Raw genomic sequence first — 16,989 nt, 5'->3', positions numbered from 1 at the left:
TCACATACAGAAACTGTATTTCGATTATAAAATACCTACTTACGCAAAATCTCATGCATAATAGTTTTTTGAACACCATAAAATTAAACACAAACTAATAATACGCTAGACTATACATTTTCGCATAAATAATGCTCCCTGCCTAAATTAGCAGTCTCATAACTGAAGCCCGATTATTCTTTGATCATCCAAACAAGAATAAAGTACTTAATGGTCATCTGTTTTACTTAATTGTAATCATTTATTATGCAAGAATTCCAGAGAATTTGCTGTCTTTTTTGTACCACTACCTACCTTCATGGTTCCGTTCTTGAGAAATTGTATGTTTAATTGTTCTATTCACCAATAATCCTCTTATACATGGTGCGGCAAAAAGATCTGATGTATTTAAAATAAAAATAAACACAAAAATTAAAAAGTGATAAAAAGTATTTTATTGGTTATTACATAAGGGTGTTGATGTAAATTAATGGAAATAACATCAGTACAACTTATTTCACACACTTAAGACCTGAAGATAACGTCCTTCAAATGATGTCCTTCTTTGACCAAGCATTCTTCAAGTCTTGCACTGAAGCTGTCGAACACCTTCTCTAACATTGCAGGAGGCAGGTTTGCAATTTCTTGGCTTATGGCTTACTTTAGTTCGACCAGTGTGCGGGGTTTGTGATCAATAGCGAAATTTCTGTTTATTGACATAGCCATCCAGATGAAAATGTGCCTCGTCGCTCATCATGACAATTTTGCCCTCAGCCGTCAAATCAATCATTGTCTCTGCAAACGCTTGTCGATTTGCATAGTCAGTAGGCTTCAACTGCTGGACGATAGCCTTTGTATGGGTGGAAATGCAGATCAAAACGCAATATTCGTCGTACCGAGCGGTCAGACATGCGTATAGCAGCAGCTTGTTTACGGGCCGGCCGCCGAGGTCTGGCTTCCACCGCTTCTCTCACTCGATCGATATTCTCTGGTGTCCGGGCTGACTTTGGACGTCCAGTCGACTTACGGCTGAACCGGTAGTTCTGAAGTTATTCACCCATAACATAATCGTGTTACGAGTTGGGACTCTTCCTCTGGGACCAACATTAAAACGTCTACAGAACTGCCGCTGAGCAGCAACGCAGAAATCGCTACTTTTAAAAAACGCCTCAACAACGAACGCGTGATACTCAGCCGACTACTGCTCCATGGCTACTGAAAATGTCCACATGTGGGATCCCTAACGCGCTTATCCCCACCACCCCCCACTACTTACTCGCTCTACAGCACGGTGGCGAAAACCGTCAAATCATTTGTATAATAAAATATTTTTTATAATCTAACACTACAAATATAAGCACATTTCAGTCATAACTGGCAACTATTTTAACCGTATAGAAACATTGTTTGCAACTTGCTTTGAACATAATAGCTTGTATACTCATTTATATCATGTAATAGGAAAAGTTAATTGTGTAGCTAAGTTAAACTATAACAAAACATTTAGATAACAACAAACACTGTACAATGTGACACAATCGTACGGACAATGGCTGTTTCATAAAGTCATAGTCATTTCACGTTGCACTTGCTGATGAAATTTATAAATAGTAATTGAGGTAGTTGCTAAAACGTAGAATTTTTTTTATGGAAACAGTAACGGTATATTATAAAGTCCATTATGTTTCTAAAGCAAGTTTCTGTTTAAATGATGTAAATAGTAAACTAAGTTGGCTTACTGCGACACTAATGCGTTATGGAGAACTAGTAATTAAGATAACACTATAAATTAAGAAAAAACCGCACCCTTGATCATGTATGCAAATAAGATATTACAACTGATATTAGGAAAATTATATGTTTGCATCTGTAACTGGTTTAGATATGAAATTTTTTACTACAATATAACTAATTCAATTCTGTACATTGAATATTTACATAATTTAGTACAAAAGCAGTCAGCATGTTCTTGATCGCACTTATAGAACATGCTCCTGTAACTTCACCATGTGATCTCCCACCAAAATAACCCTCAGTTAAAAAACGTATACAGAGTAGCCTTATGAGGTGTTCGAAACGTATATAGGATGATCGATTTAGAGCTATTAGAAAGAGAGAAAACTTAAGGCATATAAATTAAAACACGGGGAATGTATGGAAAATATTACCCTTCTTTTTAAGGAATATGGTGTGCAAAATTTTAGATCTGGGGGTAAAATATAAAAAATTTCATGAGTAACCAGTGACATACGGTTGTATTAAACATTTAATATTAACAGTTATATTAAAATTAGTTTAGAAAAACGATTTAACGTTTTAAAATTGCGACAGAAATCATAACAATTCGAAATCTATGTAAATCTCTGTATATTTTTATTGTTTGAAATAATATTGAAACCAATAAATTCGCAATATATAACGAATACCATTTAAAATCATGTCGTATGAATGTATTGAATAAAAATGACCACGTAAAAAATTTAAGTGCCAAACTCAAAACAATAAAATTACCTATTTTGAAATCGCAACGACCCTATATATAAAAATTATAGTAATGTCCCCAGTTACATTTGCTGAATATCTTAGTATAGTACAAATCCCTTCCAATATTGCAAACTTTCAAACGCTATAAAATTCACAGTTTTAATTATTACACCTAGAGAAAAAATACGAAATATTCAGGAATACTTGCATTGAATAGTAAATATTATTATAAGCAATATTGTTTTTCCTTGATGGTTTTCCAAGATATCCATTTTATCAGATTCTCATACAATAGTTACGATCATCAAATATCTCACCTATCTTATTAGCCAGCTCAGTACGCAATTTCCTTCTTGTATAACGATTATTGACGGTTAACAAAATTAACTATTTTACTTAGGGGTCTTGATAAGAGTTTGTTATTGTGCGTGTATTTGAAATTCTTTACTTTTAAAATTTACATTTTAATTATTTCAGATAATGCAAAATCTACTTCGCATTAATAAACTATTCTGATATAAATTATTCTACGTATCACATTTAAGTCAATGGAAATTTATTTTAAAATGTAATTACACTTCTATAAATCCGAGTAAAATCACTTGTTTTATACGATGTAATAACAGTTACGTAAATAAATAAAAGAAATTATTATTTAAAATTTGTAACTCGGAGACTACGAGGTGACATCTTTTAACAAATGAGTGGAATGATGTAATTTAAAATCCAATAATCGCATTATATCGTTGTATTCTATATCATCATATATTGCATATCTTATGCATAGTTCAATACAGTTACCATAACAATTATTAAATGGTTTTAAATGTTGGACAAAGAATATTAAACACAATTCAACTAAAAACATTCTTAAAACAAAGTTATTGTGCCTCTCAACTCCCAAGGTTACTAAAGTCTAATAACAGTTAAATTTGTCACTATTGCAGATTACATAACGCTAGTATAGGTAAATTTAATTTCTAATAATGATTAGTAAAGAATCATTTTCAGATTTTAAAACTAAAAATTAAAAGTTTACAAACCAAAAACTTCAACCTATCCGAGGCTAGAATTCGTGGGACTAACGCCTCCTGTGTATAATTTTATGTTTAGACAAAGTCGGATATTTTACTAGTTTGTTTAGTGTCAAATAAATTATATTTACATGCATATAAATGTTATAATTATAAAATTATATAATTTCGCAAATTATTGATTTTTTAAATAGACGTGACTACCTGAGCTTATTATAGCTTATAATAGTTATTTTATAAATTGCTTGAGACGTATTTATTACACAAATAACATTTCAAAACCATATCTTAGACATTGATACAAAAATGTATAAAAAAGTCTTAATTGTAAACTTTATATTTTGGGAAATATAGCCTAATAATACACATATAAAAAACATAACGTATTTAATTTGAAGAAAATTAAGTTTATTTTATTTCTGATATTACTGCACTAAAACATATTTAATAGATTTTTATGTTCTTAGTTCCCGTATATTTTCCAATTATAGTCCAGAATTATATTCTCCTTCTGATAAAGGACCTGATCGTAACTATAAGGAGCATTACAGTTAGGTTTTTGGTCAAAGATGGAGGATAAAGCTTCCTATTGAAAGGATAGCTGTTCATTTATTTTAAGTAATTTGTTATGAGTAATTACTTTGGTTATTGGATATTTAAAACACAAGTATTTATAATTTAAAATAGTGCCAAAATATTGTTTCTAAAAGTGAAAAGTAAATACTATACGTAATTCTTTTATTATACAAACCAACAAATGATATAGCCTAGTGTCTTAGTAAAACTTGAAGTCACTTAAATATTATGTTCGATTTATGACCTATTAATTTGCTATACCTGAATCTTAATCATACATTAGGTATATTGAAATATATAAATCATAATTAATTTGTATGAAAAAGTAAATAGACGATATGTTGATTAAAAATCATATTTCGTACTTATTTTATAGTAAGCGAATTCTAAATTTGGGTTCATTTATGACAATATCGTTCAATGATAACATATTGTAATACTGACTAAAGGTTTAAAAACATAAATAGGTATTTGTTCCAAAATAATTACATTACTAAAATTATCCTTCCGACTTTACCGTATCGTAAAGGCTGTGTTTCACTGTTGTACCGCTGCGCGAAGATTGAACATTTACGACTCATAAACATGGCGTTATTCTGCTTTTAATGCGAACGATTGATTGAATAGGTGCAGATTTTAAATTGGAACAGACTTAAAATACATTTATAATCGCTAGTCTTTCTAAGACTTTAGCAGAAGACGGATAAAAGTATTCGCTAGATTTATGAGTTTTTTCCAAATAATGTTTCCAACATTTCCTACCACCGTCATACCAGTGAAAGATACTAAATAACCCCTTTAATAATAATACATAATTATATTGAAGAATATTAACAAATGAGGTAAATATTTGTAACAGTCAATTATATTAGATGAACGTTGGTAATTAAAAATATGTAATACAAATTTAATATTCCAAATATTGCTAATCATAAAAAAATCCAAATTATTCAAATGCCTAACACAAAATGTTACATATTTCAAATATGATGCTTTTATGTTGAACATTTATTGAAATTCAAGGATGTAATGTAGTCTAAATTTTTTTCTTATATTAACTCGGATTGCTATTAAAGTATACCAGCTACATTTTTAATTATTATTAAATAGCACAATACGTAAGTAATTTATGTAAACTAACTTCATCGTGTAGTGTGTATTTGGACCTGTGTTGGGATATAATACTGACTACCTAAGATATATCCAGTGTCGGAATTTAACCGTATATCAACAGACTTCATTGTAAATAGGGCTTCAACCAGTAGGTAAATGGAATTTGCGTGTAGTGAGTTTATTTATACTTACAAAAAAACGAAAAAAATAAACATTTGGTGAATATAAATTTCAAAATAATTTTTATATGTTATGCAATAACATTATAATTTAGCATCTATATAGTTACACAGTGTAAAATAATGTTTTACGTCGTGACATTTCAAGAATGAATATAAAAAAAGCAAAATATTTAGTATGGAAATCAATTATCCACCAGTTATAAATACAAAAATAAAATAAAAGTACAAAATGGCACGACAATGTCATAAAGTGTTTTATTTAAATAGTCAGTTAGTCTTTACCAAACAATCTGGCTAACTGTGACAATCACTGTAAATGTTGGAACTGACCGTTACTGACCTTTAAGGCATGCTAGTTGTTGGTTTCTATTGGAAAGTTAATAAAAGGCTTCAGATCACCACAATACTTGCTTGTCTTGAAGAGATCATTGTGCACCCCTTTGCTCGAATATGGCAGTATGATTTTGTAATCCTCACAAATTGGACCACATAGGCGAGTTGAAAAGAGTACAGGCTCGCTGTGTGAGGATGCTTTGTGTTTCGTCTCAGTTTCAAATCTTCCGCTATCAAAACAACAAAAGCGGGATTTACTTCCTGTACGCTTAAGTTTGTAAAGGATCAAGTTTTTGATTTAGCTCATTTTAGCCAATATTCGCTTAACCCCCGGTATTGTAATCGCACTTCTTTCATGAAAAATTGCAGCTACATTGGTGGACATGTGGCCGAACAGGCCAACTTGCAAAATTTCAAAGAACTCTGCAATTTAATTGTTTTACAGCAATGTAAATTGGTAGTTTACGATGAATACACTATAGAACATAACACTTTTTGGAAGCGTTAAAACTGAATCATACACAGACTGCGGAATACCGAAGAACAAAAACTTGTTAGCACGAGATTTTCGTTGTAAATTGGCTGTCATTCCTAGCTCAACATTAGCTGTTGCTTTTAATGCATGTTAAAACTCTAAAATTTAATGCGTCTAGCTAGAGTCGCATAATAATCCATTTGGATAAACCATTTGAAAACAATTCTTTGACTTGGTAATGGCAATTTCCTGCAGACATTTTGACTGATTTTATTCCATTTTTCATGAAACTTGCTGTCATTTAGTGAAAGAAACGAAAATTACTATATAATAAATTTCAAAAATTGCTAAAAATTACAAAATTCTTATTTGGTTGAGTGCACAAGATATATTAGCTGCCAAAAACATAAATATAAATGAATTATTTTCAAAAAAAATGTATTGGCGATTTTAAAACATACAAATCAGATGATATTTCTACGAACATTATGTTGTTAAATAGCCAACCGCACTTTTGAACTTGGTGGATTTTCTAAGGCTGCCACCTCACAGTCCTCAAATAAAGGTTGGAATCAGTGATCGTAGTTTTGAGTATTATTTAGGAACCGCGGCTTTATAATGACACACAGCAGCTCTGAAAACATTACTGAATAATGCGACCGAAGGCAACCGTTTCAAAAGGAAAATTACAAAGTCCAACGTTTTGAGTCCACGCCTCCCAATGATTCAGACTGGTATATAGTATTCGAGTTTAAATAACTTCAGTTTTCCAATGCGGCTGGCTTACACTATAAAAACCCCCAAGGTCTGTATTAAGTATTTTCGGTGTTTAAATTTGAAACGCATGTATTTTGTACGATAGACTCTATGTTACCTGTACTCGTCTTAGAAAACCACAAGGTTTATTTTTTAGGCACTAAATTAAGAAAAAACAATTGGAAACCATAATGCATTAAAGTTTAAAAATTATTCAACACATTATCTCAAAGGTATTTCAGTATAAGAGAATTGATAATAGCCTACACTGTAAAGTAGTATTTTATTTGTATTGATTTTTCTAAGCTAGTTTTTGTATATTTCATACGTTGAATCCAATGTGATTGTACGCAATATGTTTTCAAAATTATTTAATCATTTATATTTTTCGTTGTCATTATGGTTCTTATTAGACCAAGGGAAAATACTCGCTAATTCTCACTCAAATTACATCGAGTGACATACCCTATTATCTGCCTCAGTGTTTCCTGTACAAAAATAAAGTTTCATACGTAATATTAAATCTAAAGTCCTGTTAGTTTTCTAACTATCATGCAGACTGTTAGACAGAAACACAGAAATGAAATTTATTCCAACCTTTCGTGATAGGACGCTGAGCCTTCTCACAACATACATATTTATAAAGATATGTATGAAACTCAAGCATATTACCATCTTGGACTTTTATTTATTATTCTTTATTTCTCATATACATGTGTAATTTTATTGTACTCTTAATATTTATGTTATACATTACAAAACATTAATTTTTAAAAGCTTATTGATGAAAACTGTGTAAATTTACGGAGACATATATACTATAAACCTACAATTAGTTTTATATGATAATTGTGATGTTATCTTCACACCTATAAAGAAATAATTTAAATTTTTCCTGCAACGAGACAACACAGATCTTGTGAAACCTTGAATTGATAGTTGTTTTTTAACGTCGCATTTGTATTTTAGCCTATATGCAAGTTTAAACGATGGAACATATTTCACAATACTATAAATAAACCAAGAACTTTTATTTTGTTATTTTTTATTTATTCCATACGATGCTTCCTAATTTAGGCATCTTCCACCTTAATAACTCCCTCCAACTTTATCCTTACTCTACAAACACCAATACAATATTTATTAATAATTAATTTACAAAATTTAACCAAATCGATAAACAATGAGAGGTACAACCAAAAGAATTCACAAAATTTTGTACTACAGATTTCAAAATATAATATTGAGTATATCAATAATTACAAAATCAGAAGCACACTGTTATTAATAATATACCATTCTAATATATTAAAAAGACTTCTTGATCGTTTTGGATTTTGATTTTTTTACTAGGAAAGACATACACCCGTGAGCATGGGCCAACCCAAAATCAAAATGCGATCGGATATTTTCTTAAAATACATAACATAATTAATTTTTAGCGTTATGAAGCCATCTACATGGAATCTTTGTTTAAACCAATTTGAATAAAAGCGGTTTAAAAAAAAGCATATAATGCACAGACGTCTTACTGTAGTTAGTAATTGGTAGCAGCGAACAGAATTCGATAGTGAGGCATTATTTTTCCATAAATGTTAGTTCCTACCTTAGTCGAAAATATTTGACCCTGTTACTTTTCATTCAATAGGAATTATTTTATTAGTAAGAAAATATGTTTTAATGTTAAACTGTACCAATAATAAATCAAAAATATTTTTCAATAGGTCTTATTTTATTAACAATAGAAATATTTTGTAAACACGTAAATTTATATGTAGTTTAGAAAACAACTTTTATAGTATAATGAAATCTGTGCTGCATTAAAAACAAAACGCACGTATACGTTTCAATGAGTAATTTGGATAAATTTGTTATATAAATTATTATATACATATTTTATAGCACGTATAGCAAAAAATATTTATAATATATTTTTAAAACATTAATATTATTAAAACGTTGTATTTATCGTTGTAAGAGGTTTGTTTAACGGAAAACTGAAGTTTAGATGGAAAACTGTTTTAAACATACAAAACTATTTAATTATATTAACATTAAATAAACTGTGAGAGTGTATAATATCGGACGTCTCATCATGCAATTAAATTACATTTCTAACTGTATATTCCAGAGACTTTCAAGTTTATATTTTTATCTTTTTGTCCATTTAAATTATTGCGACATAAAATGTCCTCTGAAATATCTGAGTTATTTGGGGTAAAAATAATACTACTATTGTATGTCAATTTAACTCGTATGTGTCCAGTATACTTTGGGGAAACCCAAAACACTTGGCTTTACTTTGAAGTGTTATATGTTTAAGTTACAGGTTGTATAAAAACATTACAAGTGATTGTACAATTTACTTGCGTTTAATATATTGTGATAATTTAATTTATATGAGAAACTTTTTTTTATGTAAATAAACTTAAATTGGCATTGAATTGCAAGTTTAAAATTAATTACGTATTAAGAGATATAAAAGTTTTAAACCATTAGTTAGTATCATATTTTAATACGATAAGGCCCCTTCATAGCAATAGCAGTTGTAAATATGACATCTATTACTACACTAATAATTATACCACCACCTATGGGAGAGAGTCACCAGTGCCAAGTGGCTGACCGCAGATAACGGTTATTGTGAGTGCGGTCTCTGGTGAATGGACCTGTGGTAATAATAAATGGACCTGCCAGCTAGGTAGTAATTGTCCATTGTCCTGTTTACTGGTCATAGGTGTACTTATATTTATCGTGAAATCATATTAGTCTGCAGATTGCATTACTAGACACTATGTTGTCATGGCAAGAGTTGTGTCTATGACATATATATATATATATATATATATATATATATATATATGTTTTGTATTGCGATTCAGTGTTTATTGAAATAAATTAAATTCGGCTATTGCCATTTATACAAATTTAATTAATGTAAATAGAAGTCATTTGACAGGTATTTGGTCTTCCGATCATATGTTAGTTTGGTTATTTAAACACATATGTGAAAGAAACGGCCAAATACAAAATAATTGAATCGTAAAAAGTGAGGGCTCTGTGGTGTAATGGTAGCACATTCACCCGGCAAGTGAGAGATCCGGGTTCGAGTCCCGGCGGAGCAAGTACTTTTTGCGATTCAGTGTTTATTGAAATAAATTAAATTCGACTATTGCCATTTATACAAATTTAATTAATGTAAATAGAAGTCATTTGACAGGTATTTGGTCTTCCCGATCATATGTTAGTTTGGTTATTTAAAACACATATGTGAAAGAAACGGCTCAAATACAAAATAATTGAATCGTAAAAAGTGAGGGCTCTGTGGTGTAATGGTAGCACATTCACCCGGCAAGTGAGAGATCCGGGTTCGAGTCCCGGCGGAGCAAGTACTTTTTGCGATTCAGTGTTTATTGAAATAAATTAAATTCGGCTATTGCCATTTATACAAATTTAATTAATGTAAATAGAAGTCATTTGACAGGTGTTTGGTCTTCCGATCATATGTTAGTTTGGTTATTTAAACACATATGTGAAAGAAACGGCCAAATACAAAATAATTGAATCGTAAAAAGTGAGGGCTCTGTGGTGTAATGGTAGCACATTCACCCGGCAAGTGAGAGATCCGGGTTTCGAGTCCCGGCGGAGCAAGTACTTTTTGCGATTCAGTGTTTATTGAAATAAATTAAATTCGGCTATTGCCATTTATACAAATTTAATTAATGTATATATATATATATATATATTTATATATATATATAACTGGTAAAATTGGTTTTCTATTGTTTATCGATCTCACATACTGACTTTTTAATTAGATTTAAAATAGACACGAAGTTCTAACAATTTTAACTTATATTACAATATTCACGCCTATAGCAATTACATGTAAGTGTAACAAGTTTTTACGTTGAAAAATGTTAAGTTGTAAAATAAAGCAATCATTTTACGTTTCGATGTAAATACTTTAAAAATCAAAATACGTAATTATGGCAAAGACTATTAGATTTTTCCATGATCCTGAGAAACTCCTTGACACTGTATTAAGAAAAAAATACTTATAATTACATATATAAAATTTACCACATATTTATCATAAAATTAGTCAAAATTTAACACATTCCTATTATATAACTTCCATTTTATAATTATAATACCACTATTTTTTATAAAATTACACATATAAGTAGAAGATTTTAAATAATTTTAATCAAATTGTATTAGAAAGTGGAAATATCTGGTCTTATATATGGTCTTCGAGTTTAACCGCACTAAAATTAATCGGTCTGCTTACAGACGAATCAATGTTTAATATGAAAACTGTAAGCCATATGTTAATAAATAAACGCAAATTAATCTATCCCAACCAATGCGAAAATTTCACAGTTACGTGTTGCATTTTAAAGAACCGGTGGACTAATTTAGTCGAATACAAATTAATAATTAATATTTAATATAAATATGTATAGAAATGTATTTGAAAATATTATTAATATTAATGTATATAATTTAGAGTATGGAATTACACTACAAACTGCATAGATGTTTCATATATAATCTGACAAAGTTGTACGTGTACATAGTCTTTTAATACTTTGAGGTAAATCTGAGGATATAAAAGTCGAATATTTGAAGTTGATGTTTATATTTAATTATTTTAGAAATGTTAGTTACATACATTTGTAACAATAAAATCACAATTCATCACAGTTAATATAATTTAATGGAATCTAGCAAGCGAACTCATCAGAATATGATCAAAATCAAATTTCAAAAAGCATTTTTATAAAATCCCCTTAATTTTTATTTGTATTGGATTGAAAGACATTTTGTGGATTGTAAAAAGTATAAAATAAGTTCCTATATAATCATTTTATACATTTTGCTTACGGCCCAAAAAATAATTGACCTAGAACTTGAACATGCATTTCTTATCTTTAATCATCTGAAACTTCCTTCCTTTTCACTTTTAAATATGAATCTAAATCTCATTAGAAATATAACTACTCTGGCATTTATGTATAAAAAAGTGGGGTTTATGGATTTACCAAAGTTGTTGGTATTTTTAATTTAGATACCAACAAATTCTTCTCAACCAATTTAAACACTCTTCAATGGACTCCATAAATCATGCGCTGTAAGCCATCGAGTTTTGGCTTCTTTAATCGAAACTACGCTCTGAGTCAATTAATTCAATATTTAAGGTCTACACTACATGAGTACGTTCTCCACAACCTTTTCATAAGCTGGTGGTTACAAATATAGTAATAAACCTTCTCAAACAATTCCTACATATTTTAGATGTCCTACATGCCTACATGCTCAAAAACAGTTCCATCCTCAGGTGGTTGAAAATATGCTACTATGCCTTGCCAAACAGTTCCTACATGTTGTAAATGTCCACTTCATATCTATATGATTAACAACCGCTCTATCCTCAGGTGATTAAAATGCTTCAACTGGTTCCCAAAGTTTAAGATCTTAAAAAATAACGAATCACAACATAATAAATGTACGTCACCTACACATCACGAACTGTATGCTTATGATAACGGCTGGGCAGACAGTCGCCCTTCGCTAGGTAAATTTTTCGCCATTTAACTGTAGCAACTGAAAAGGTTTTCTGTTGAAATATTTCTTTTGCATCGTGTTTCATGAATAATAATTGTAGACCAACGAACCATTTTATTTATTTATCTACTATGATATCTAATTATGGATTTTATTTCGTTTAGAAATTTTTAAAAAGCATCATCATAAATATTTGTAAACGTATGCGAAATGGAAATGTCTGAAATTATACCATAAGTAAGGTTTAATGGAAATTAGTGTAAACAGTGAATAATACCAACGTGTTGTAAACGCTTGTGTGAAACTTTTCTATTTAATTCACTGTGCATTTTATTGTGTTTATTGGTGGTGCCTTTTAATGCATAAACAGATGTAAAAACTTTCTGCCGGTATGCTTACATGTTTTATTTGTATCAGAATTTCATCGAAATAATTTATTTTCAAAGTAATTGGGAGTACTACATTTTAATTCTTAAAGATTTTTAGTGCTGTTTTCAAAATATTTACTTATAAATCTGATCAGATAAAAAAGTTAAATAATTTAATTTAATTCTTAAAGCTCATAATCAATATTATTCTTAATCTGACTAATAGGCACTCATGAGTACCAAGTAGCAAATATCTATCAATAATTACAACACAGATAGAAGAAACTCTGTAATAGTGAAATAGGGTCAAGAATATAGGTAGAGCTTTGTAAGAACATAGAAGAATAATTATATTCCAATACCATGTGATAGTTATTATCTGTTCTGCAAACTTCAATGTGCTGCCACGATGTATCTTATTTCCAACCAAAGAAAGAAGTTACATTTAATATGTACGACTATTAATGATTATGTTTTCAGTTAAGATAAAAACCCACAAATACAACCCAATTTGTCTCCTCAAACATGAGATAATTATATTAAGGGACTCGTAGCGCCCAAATAATTCTCTTATGTATACATCCATACAGTTTGAACACAATATAAAAACAAACATCCTACTCCTTAATTGTCTTTAAAAGTTCAATACTCTAATGTTGTTAAAATGATATGTTTCTTTTAATTTTATCATTGAAATAAACATACCGCTTCCGAATAATACAATTGTATTGAAAACACCTGCACTCTAAACATAATTCACTTATGTTTTTGGGTCTTGTGTCGTAACATATAACACATTTGTTATAAGATGACTCTTTAAGCACGACTAGATTATTTAATGTTAATTAAAAAACTAAGAAGACCTAAGAATAAATATTTTTATTCCATGAAACACTTCTATATTTTCTTACCGTAAAAATTGTTTGGTAGTACATATTAACTTATGACACAGAACGATTTCAGCCAATATTGCTAAGCTAAACTAACCAATAACAAAATTATTTAAGAAAAGCCTATTTTAGTAATAATATTTATTTTATTTATCTTTACATATTTACATAAGATAGGTATACCTATCTTAAAAATTGAGATAATAAATGTTTTAACAGAATGGTTATACAATTTCTAATATTAGTTAGTCTAACAGTTTTGTACTAACGAAATAGATACAAATCTAAATAGATAACCATAAGTATTTTATCTTGAAAGGTGCAAGATCTCATACTGTTATTTGAACGTTATCAATCCAATCATTTACATTAAGTGGCACTAAATCTTTAATGCGACACTTCCATTGTGTGTCAAGCACCTTAATTAAACTCATACCATAAAACTACGCAAAGATTTTTGGTGTTCGGTTTATGTAGTTTGAATACGCTAGCAGTCTATCGATATCTAGACTGTAGCGAATACATCTTCAAAATGGTAGTGAGTACTATGTACGATAAAGTAATATGACGTTTTACTTTAAATATCATTTTAAACGCTTTACTATTCAAAAACTGTCCCTTCTTTTGTGTACGAATATTTGATATATATATATATATATATATATATATATATATATATATAGAGAGAGAGAGAGAGAAGAAGAATATAACAAGTTAGAATGCATATATGTCTATACTAGTTTAGGAAGTTAGTCTAATACTTTAAAGACAATCATAAGGTGAGGTGTACTTCTTGTATGAAATTTCTGTAGCAAAAAGTGACATTTAATATAAAACAAAAACATCATTTAAGTAATTAATGTTCGTTTTAATGTGATGATTTTGCCTTATTTTTATACAGAGTGTCCCAGAAATATTTACAAAGTAGTTAGGTATTATTACAGAACTAAAGACCAACAAAAATTTTATATGAAATCTAAAATTTCAAAAACTACCCCAACATCCCAACATTTGTATTTTATTATTATAGTGTAAGAACGACTAGTTGAAATTTAGTTGTAAGTTAGTTAGATTAAGCTGAATTAGATTATCATTGTATTACTTTAATAACCTGTGGTTAAAATATATTTAAATATTTTAGATTTAAGGTCTTAATATATTAAAATAGACTGTAAGATAACTTTTTCTATATAGAAAGTGTGCATTGTTTTTTAACTGTGGTAAGGGAGTACAACATTATTTAGAAACGAAACAGCAAATTTTCCAGCTGATCATTTTCAATAAAGTATTAAATCAGTACCCTGTGGTTGTTTTGCTACTGAAGAATAAAAATAAACATACTTGACGATATGAACAGTTTACAATAATACGATGCCACTCAACCATATCACTCTCACTTCGAGTCAGTGCACTGGGTTGTGTCTGCTCCAATCCTCCGTCGGGTTTCCATGGGGTAAACTCGCTATCCACGGGTAGATATGCTGTTTCAAACGTTGTTGAAACAATTCACAACAACAGTTATTTGCATTAAGGAGGAAATAGTTGATAGGAATGCATCCATCTAGTTGTGCTCTCCAAATTTACGAATTTGAAAGGAGCAAACAGATACAACGCGTCCACTAAGTTTTAAACACCGCTCCCAAGTTTACATTCTGGACAACTACGTTATAGTGACAGCCACCCACACAATAGGACATATCATGAGTCACTCCACCCACACACTGCCACACAGCAGACGCTATGCCTAACCATGAGACCATCGGGCGATGACAATCGACCAATGGGAAACGATCACGTGATTTAACTTCTGGGCTTAGAGTAACCCTCAACCCAACTTATTGATTTTTGGTACTGGGAATATAATTACCAAATTATTTATTTTATGTAGATATTACTTCATTCAAACATAATTTTAAATATTATACAACTAGTTTGTTTCTACATGTTAACGGTATCAGTTGAGATTTTCGATATTTAAAACCTTTTTAAAAATTCTGTAGAATTATTTACAGTCCTATGTAGATAAAGTTTTTATTTTTGTAGGCTACAAATGATTTGTTTTTAAAATTTTAATACAAATAAACCTAAATCCTCCACTTTATCGTTATATATTGACCACTGTTCAACAATATAATGTTATCATTAGCTGAATTCTATGGCTTGCAAACATTGCTGTCATATAATACAAATAATAGTTTTATATATGTTTAATATTGCCTTATTATCTCCCTTATGACTAAATACAATTTTTAAATTTGTCATCAGTGGATTTTAACTCAATTCTATAACTAAAATGGGATATAAATAACTTTTTATTTCATTTTATTTAAATACACTTAAATATTCTTCCGTTTAAAAATGAACCTTAAAAAGGCATTAGTGGTACGGTTATTAGGATTTCACGTTATAAAACATTAAACCTAATTTTAACTTACTACAAAAATCTGTTACGAAATAGTGGCAGTTTCAGTAAATATGGAGTTGTAGAAAGTTTGATTATTATGTTTTGATTTGTCTTTGGTCTAAAACTAATGCCTGGAAAGATTGGAAGTGTGTTCTCGGATTCTATGTATATTACTTTAGGTATCTTGCCTACATTTTCATAAAACTAATTCCATAAAATATATTAATTTCTGATACTGATCTCGTGTTTAATAACAAGTAGGATTTACTTTCTGAAAGTTCACTATAGTCATTACTCGGAGAGCTGGAAAACTTTCATATCTATTTTACTGCTTATCTGTCTGTCATTGCGATGTCTAGAGAAAGATTCGATGTATAGGTTTGACATTTTTATGAAGGTACCTTTCTATATTGCCAACATGAATTTAATTTTTTTATGCACGCTACTCCTTACGGTTGCTGGTAGTTAGCTAACATTTTTACATTAATAGTATGATTAACCATGTTAGCAAGAAAAGCTAATATTTTGGCATCTAAAATTTTGTATCGGAACGATTAAGTTCTGATGAGTTCAATGATAGTTCATGTCCATCCATCAGGTGTTGTCCCTCATCATTGAGTCCTGTTACTCTAGGTTAGCATAGTTAATCTTTTTCTACTAAGGATGTAGACGTATTTTTTCCGTAATTTCCTTTCTATATCATTATGTTAATATATATCTCAAGAATTGGATGAGATAAAGATTTGAATTTTTAATTAAAACCTCAGGAAAGCCTGATTTGTATTCCTTTGAAGCAAAATCAAGCAGTATGAATGCTATTGCAA

At 29.7% G+C, this 16,989-nt stretch overlaps 1 protein-coding gene across 1 annotated transcript in view; it reads right to left on the bottom strand.

Annotated features, from left to right (window-relative positions):
* Positions 1 to 16,989, bottom strand: part of LOC124368257 (serpin B3-like) — a 255,044-nt gene that overhangs the window by 70,557 nt on the left and 167,498 nt on the right. The gene's annotated exons all lie outside the window — the stretch shown is intronic.

Source organism: Homalodisca vitripennis, chromosome 8 (genome assembly GCF_021130785.1).
Source record: "Homalodisca vitripennis isolate AUS2020 chromosome 8, UT_GWSS_2.1, whole genome shotgun sequence".
NCBI lineage: Eukaryota > Metazoa > Arthropoda > Insecta > Hemiptera > Cicadellidae > Homalodisca > Homalodisca vitripennis.
Note: the sequence above shows the minus strand (reverse complement) of the source record. Positions and strands in the feature narration are given on the sequence as shown.